The following is a 7,293-nucleotide window of genomic DNA, read 5'->3' as shown; positions in this document are numbered from 1 at the left end:
GGAACAACCAGTAAAGGTTCTCAGCACTTTTTTATAAGCCTTACAACATGGCATCAGTAGTCCTGGCAATAATTATAAAGATGCATAGGCTTGAGTCATCATTATAATAAACCATCCAGTCTTGCCTGGGCTATAAATAACACCACTTAGTAGCTACCAGCAAAGGTTTAAGGAGAGGATTAAGGAACTGCTTCTGTTGCTTCAGTCAAAAAATAAAAAGGTTAAACAGAAAATCAACTGAATCAAATAATATTAAAAAATACCAAACCCAGTGAGCACACCTGTGGGAAGGGCACAGTACAGAAATGATGATGTATAATCTCACTACATAATCCATTTGATTTCTTTGCTGCAGGATCTGCAGACTGGTGTCCTCTAGTTTTTGAATCATAAAACATGTGCAGATGAGTATTTTCTGCTACCTGTCACAGTGTGTGTCATGCAGAATGGAAATGCAACTAATAATCAGCTTCATTCTGGCAATGGAGAGAGGATCAGCAAAAATAAGCATTTTAAAAGAATATAACATAACCTGAATTTCAGCTTAATGAGGTTCAGACCTCGAGTGCCAAGACTCCAGTACCAACTGCTGGTTTAGCTTCAGAAAGTGGCAAGGAAATCAAGAAAACTGGTGCCACTGATCTCTGGTCTATCAGCTTAAAAACTGCTCCTCTAAAGGTGGGAGAGTGATGGCAAATTCTAGAGGCAGACTGGAACAAATCTCCCTTACAGCTCTCAGGCTTGAATCACACTTGGGTGCATGTAACATCCAATGTCCTTCTGACAGCATCTGAGCTGTGTGGTCTTAAAAAATGAATGTAAGAAAAGTTTACAAAAATGCAGGGAAAGTCTGTGTGCTTTAGAGCCCTGACTTGACAGAATAACTATTAGCAGCTAAGGACTCCTTAGCATAAGTTGGTGTTAAAAAGGGTGAAGAGCTAATGCAGGAACATTAGGTTCTTTTGGTGAGCTGTACCATGCCAGCACAATTTTTCTGGATTTTGCTACTTCATCCACAGGCAAAATTGTAAAGCCATGCAACAACTTTTGCTGGAGTTCTCTGTGTGCACAGATGATAAGCCCTGGCAGTGCAAGCTAGAGTAGTTTGAGAAGCTGCCACCTCCAGCTGTCCATGCTGCCTCTCTGCCAGGAATGGCCACCACGGAGGAGAGACAGCAGCAGTGAATGTGTGCTGGTTCCTCAGCTGCTGGGATTTACAGGCTGAAGGTAACTGGAACTGACGTGGATGGTGCTGGCAGATAATGGGCTGTGCCAAGAGCCAAAGCACGTCCCCAGGTGCTGCCCCGGCTTGGAGGTGTCCTCCCAGGTCCTTGTCTGAGCTCCTCTGCACCAGCCCTGCCGTTGGCCAGAGGTCTCTGCCTAGGAGCAGCCTGCTTCACACCCAGGCTGAGTCTCACCTGCAAATACTGTCTGTGAAGCCAGCACCGTGTCCTTGAGCAAGAAGGAGAGACAGATCCCCTCTGCCACATGGCGTGTGGAACTGAAACCTGCTTTTGGGAGGCATGCTGTTTTGTAGGAGGGAGTGCTGCAATGTGTGACAGCACACAAGATGAAGGAAGAAAGGCAACTGTAATGACTGCTCAGACTGATCCCAGTCACAGGCACTAATGTGCCGACTGGCTTGATGTGTGTGGTACGAGTGATATTCAAAGTAACTGCCACGCAGACATTCAATCCACTGTCACCATCTCTGTCACATACTCAGCTTTTGCCAGCACTGAACATAAGATGACAATTTAATCCTCGCAGCTGGTGTTACAGTGTGTTAAGACTGCAGCCCTTGCAGGCCTTACATCTGCTTCCTTTTGGCTTTGGAGGAGAGTCACCCATTAAATGTGGGAGAGTTCTAAGGACTCAGAAAAAGCGAACCAATTGGCACAAAACAAGAACTAAGGAAAATGTTTAGATTTCAAGCTCCATTGGGAAAACCGCTCTTTTGTTTCAAAAGGAAAAAAACCCACAACATTATTTTTCCCAGGTACCAGTCTTGTTTTCCTCTGCACCTTATTCTGCACCCCCCTCCCCCCAAAGGCAGTTCTAACCCTACAAAAAGAGATAACCCTGGAAATGCTGCCCGAGACTTTCAGTAGCTGGGATTGCTACCATTTCATAGATGGTAGGATTTAAACTCACAAAGAAAGACCCACAGTGGCTCTCCAGTTTCAGGTTTTTAACCACCCTGCTTCAGCTGTCCATGCTGAGGGGTTGGTCTCTCTTAGCAGCCAGACCCTTTCAGACACATTCCTTGTTCCCTCCTCAGTAAATATCAGAGAGATTAGAGGCTAAAATAGTTTTGATTTGTTTTTAGTATTAAAGATCTGTATAAGCCTGTGTACTCTAAACAGGATGAAAAAGGAATATAAACAAAAATATGGCCTGGGTCAATTCAAGTTGTAAACATTTAGGTTTTAACCACACAAGTATGGATCATTTGGTCACTCTTTTACTGAGTAATCTGCAGCAATTTACATGAAGTCTTTGAAATAAAGAAATAATTTCAAAACTATTATTTTATTCTAGCAGTAACTATGTTGCTATGTACAGCCATTACATTTCTGTGATCCTACACCCTCTGCTCAAGTTATTGTCTCTAAATGAGAACTATCACTGAATTCAAAGGGACTACATTGAAGGTAGGCTACATACACCAATATTTGGGGGAAACAAAGTTTTAATGCACCATGTAGGGCATTAATCTGTATCAAGAACTACTGAAATACTGAATCTGTTAGTGGATGATGGAAAACAGCATTATCATTTGGTTGCTGATGCAGGGCCAGTGTGTCTGGATCCTGCAAGGTGCTGTATTTGTTTTCCAGAATGTGGCTACAGTATAGTATTTATACAGTATAGTATAATATAGCCACATTTTCAAGTAAGCTCCCTCAACCTATTAAAAAAATATACTAAAGCTGAGGGACAGACATAGAATAAGACCTTTTTAGTATTTTTCCATGTTGTACTGCAGTGATTTAAGTAGTCCTTTAGAATGTCCAGGAGGTCATCCCTAACTGCCCCCAATGAAGAGGAATCTGCTTTATGTGTAGTTTAATCCACAGCTCTGCTTGACAGGAGTTCTTTCAGCTGAAGTACCTGAAAAAGAGATGTTTTATAGCTGGGACCTTTATAGGCCAGTAGTCTGTCCCTGCAGCCCAGCATGTCCTGATAATCAGAATGAGCTGCTGCACAGCAAGGAAGGGGGGCCAGAGGCAGCAGGGCAGGCCAGGGAGCAGCCTGTGTGCTACTGAACATCCTTACATGATGTGTTGCAGGTTGGCTTTCACTTTGCGAGTATTTCTGCCTTTGGGACACAAAATTACTTAGTCATTAAGGAATTTTGGAGGTGTCCTCCCAGGTCCTACAAACACATAATGTACAAAATTACACATAAACACACATAAAACACAAAATTCTCTTTTTCTCTAAAATGAATAGCACCTCCTCTAGGTGATTTCAGTCTGCTGCATTACTGGGCAGCTCTCTTGGGAGTTGTTTGTCCAAGCAAATGGCATGTGCTGGAATCCAGAAAACTGTCACACAGGGACAGACGACAGGTGAGAGAGAACATGGTATCTGTGGGATTGCTCATTCTTTATAGAGAGTGCTGTCATGTTTATTTGCTTCCATTTTGTATGTTCCATAAAGCAAGTGCTGCTGCTGTTTTCCCTGCATTGTATGAAGTAAGGAGGAAAGTTCTTTGGTCCTCCTCTGAGTAGGGCAAAGGCTGGCTGTAAGTAGCTGATACTTCTAGAATTATCCTTTTCCTCTCAAGCCATGGAAACAGGGAAAAGTAGCAACTGCAGACTGAGAACACATTGATTAAGGATTTCATAACTGGAGTTCGCAAGGTGCCAAAAGGAAGGCAGCGAGGAGGCAACATCTATACTGTGGATAGTCTGATTTACACGTCAGGATTTTTCCTCTGGCTGGTGAACACTGGCAAAGATGCTGCCTGCTTCCAATACACAGCTCCTGGAAGAGTTTGGAGGAGGGAATCATTTTGCAGGAAACTCCTGCTTCACCCAGTACTTGGATTTCAGGAAAGCCGCGCTGAGAGAGAGAAAGGAGTGAGAGGAAAGAAACAGTGTGAAAACCACCCTGCAGATCCCAAAGTTGCAGAGGAGGGGGAGAAGGTGGTGGTGGTGCCCTGGATTGAAGCAGTGATTCCCCTGCAGACCCCTGGGGAAGCAGGGAATTCACTGCAGCCATGGAGAGGACTGTGCTGGGGCTGACACTACTCTGGAGCCACATTTTGCTAAGCTTCAGGTAGCCATGGCCTGAAGAAAGCTGCTCTGTGCTGGAGAAGATTCCTGACAGGAGCTGTGGCCCTTGGAGAGGAGCCCATGAAGGAGTTCTCTGTGAAGCACTCTAGCCAGTGGGAAGGACACACACTGGAGCAGGGGAAAAGTGTGAGGGGGAAGGAGTGGCAGAGAGGCCTTCTGTTGTTATCTTATTGTTATTATCATATTTCTAGAGTCCCATACTGTTATTGTTATATTCTTAAAGTCCATACCTTCCAGCTAGTTTTCTACCATGCCACTCTTCTCTGCTGTGCAGTTCCTCATGGCTTCACAGAGCCTCCTCCAGGACTCTTGGCCCACCCCCCTTTTATCCCAGCTATCTTCACGAGCTACAGCTGCTGCCCAACTAAGGACTTCACAGCTGTAGCTCATTTGGAATAGCTAGGACCCACTTATCCAATACATAGGACTCTCACTACAGCCTTCTACATTTATGTCTAAGCTGACCAGAAATACAACATTTGCAAGATTCATCCATCTTGTAGCTATGGTGAAACATGGCTCGGCTGTGGAACTATGCATGCAGGCACTTGGGAAGCTCCTTCCTATCAATTAAATTATTGAAATGAGAGCCAAATCTCTTAGTGGCTATAAATGCTGTAATTCTTCTTAAGATAGGAAAGCAAGCAGAGCTGTTCTGATTTATGATAACTGAGGATCTTGCTCTCACACGAGTAAGAATGTACTTAAAAATATAAGCAGTGGGTCTGATTTATGACTTTTTATGCACTGCTGTGAATTCCAAGTAACACATAAATCAGGAGTTATTCAGTGCAGGTAAGTTATTCTTGATTCATGTACTGATATTTTGCAGGTATAAAGGCAATGCAAGTGAGAGAGAACCAGGCTCAGTATTTGATGAAACTTGAAATCTGTTTGCTCTGTATCAGTAACTTTGACTTCTTATGGATCACATGCTGTTTCTGAAGGGTCTTTGAGAAAGGCAGGCTTAGACCTGATGCACATATACTCCAACCAGAGAATGTTTTAGAGTCCAGAAAAATGCCAGCTGACTTCACAGGAGTGTTTCAGAGCTTCATCCTGATTTTCAGGAGTCAAAGAAATCTTCGCTAATGACTTCAGCAGCATTAGGACATGCTACTAGCTACCATATTCCTGTTGTAGTCTAGTTATTGAGCCACAGAGCTGCTGCTGCATCTGCTTTTTGGATAGTCTTTTTGCTAACAAATAGATTAAAATATGATGCAGTAAAAGGAACTGAGTAGTATTGAAAGGTCTCTGAATTTCCCTGGGCTGCTACAAGTATCTGAGGAGGCAACAGCAGAACCATCATGTGTGTGTTTATCTGAAACATCTTTGTTGTCTGAAACATGGGTTACTGACCATATTTATGATGGGTTAGGTCTTGCAGGAAGAACTGGTTCATTGGTGTTCTTGGTCTCTAAGAAATGGACCCTCCCTGTTCATGGTTTCTAAGGAGCCAAACCTGCACAGGTCCCAGGGCCAGTGTATCAGCCACTGTGGTGGATTCATTTGTTCATTCATTTTGGGTGAATTTTTTCAAGGTGCGAGGCAGAAGAGCTTTTCTACCTGTGCAAAATGCTGCACAGTGCTGCACTTTCACTGGCTGACCAGGAAGTCTTGCTCTTGTCCTGCTGTTTTACACCTGGTTGTGCAATATCTGCTTTATTTTCATATCTCCCTTTACTGAGTTGTAATTGGCGGAGTGGTGAGTTAACCTTGACTGGATGCCACCAACCCTTTCTATCATTCCCCGTTCTCAGCTGGACAGGGGAGACAAAGGACAGAAAACAACTCAAAGGCTGCAGAGCTCACAGAATTCCTTGTGTTAACATTTGCTTTCTGTACTGTGATCACTGAATGGCAGGAGCACAGTGCAGTTGATTGGCACATATCAGAGAGAGGAGGAAATATGTTGTAGTCTCTGACTGTCACCCAGCTTGGAGAGAAACCAAATTTCTGATTTTGAATTACATTTGTAATAGAGAAAACAAGGTCTTGAAATATTTCCTTTGAAGTCTGATTGGGTTAGCCTTGTAAGCATCACTAGAGCTACACTGTGATTGAGTGCATAAGAATGTCAATATTCAAAAGTGTTTTGTGACTAATGACTATAAAACAGTATGGAAAAGATTGGATAATAACACCATCACTTGGGTCACCCTGGTTTTGTCAGCACTTAAAACCCTTTACACGGGGGGGAAGAAACAGGTGCCTCATCAAACCTGGATAAGCTTTGGAGCAGCCTGTTGCCTAAAATCAGAAGAAAAAATTTAGGCACCAGGCCTCTGCCAGGGTTTTGGTCCCTAGATTTCCCAAAGCTCTTGGATCCCTCCCTGGAGCTGGGAGCACTGCCTGCAGGAGCCATTGGAGTTGGGTGGCAGCACAGAGCAGATGCAGATCCCTCAGCTTTGCCCTCGTGGAGCCACACTGACACTACTCTGGAAATGCCCTGTCTGACTGCTGCTTCCCACTTCACTCTTCTGTTTGTACTTGTAGTGTAGTGTGCTGCAGATTTCCTAGAAAATTAATACTATCTCTTAATGAAACAGAGTAATTAGTGTAATGAGCTTGTGTCTAGTATATGCATTTTTCTCCCCAAAACCCTGGAACTCAATATCAACATTTAAAGCAGCTGTGGTGCTAAATAAAATAGCAAGCTTTCTCAACTAAAAGGTGGTGGGTTTAATTATATTTAGAGTACTTTAATGTGCACAGGCTTCAAGATAACGGCAGAAAACATTTCCAGGTATAATTCTGTGGCAAAGGAGTTAGTGTAAAACTCCAGCCTCCTACTCTAAACTGCGTATCCAAAAGGGCTGACATAGGAGGTAGCACCCAGCACAACCACAGAAATTGTGAGCTCCTCTCATTTGGTCACTACTGTCAGCAAGATGTATCTCAGTCTATTCTTTTATTAGCAAATTAGATCCCATGTCAAGGATTCAGTTGTGTCTCTCTTGTTGCTGTGCCAGCCACACTGCTTCTT

The 7,293-nt window shown here is 43.5% G+C and overlaps 1 long non-coding RNA gene across 1 annotated transcript; it reads right to left on the bottom strand.

Annotated features, from left to right (window-relative positions):
• Positions 1–2,448: 2,448 nt before the first annotated feature.
• LOC135442209 (uncharacterized) lies at positions 2,449–4,763 on the bottom strand. The gene is made up of 2 exons (XR_010438638.1): positions 4,535–4,763; positions 2,449–3,993 (listed from the first exon to the last, which is right to left on the bottom strand). It is a non-coding gene; the product is annotated as an uncharacterized LOC135442209 (long non-coding RNA).
• Between the last annotated feature and the right edge of the window lie 2,530 nt (positions 4,764–7,293).

The sequence above is a fragment of the Zonotrichia leucophrys genome, chromosome 1A (genome assembly GCF_028769735.1).
Source record: "Zonotrichia leucophrys gambelii isolate GWCS_2022_RI chromosome 1A, RI_Zleu_2.0, whole genome shotgun sequence".
Taxonomy (NCBI): Eukaryota; Metazoa; Chordata; class Aves; order Passeriformes; family Passerellidae; genus Zonotrichia; species Zonotrichia leucophrys.
The sequence above is the reverse complement of the archived record's forward strand: the minus strand, read 5'-3'. Positions and strand labels throughout refer to the sequence as shown.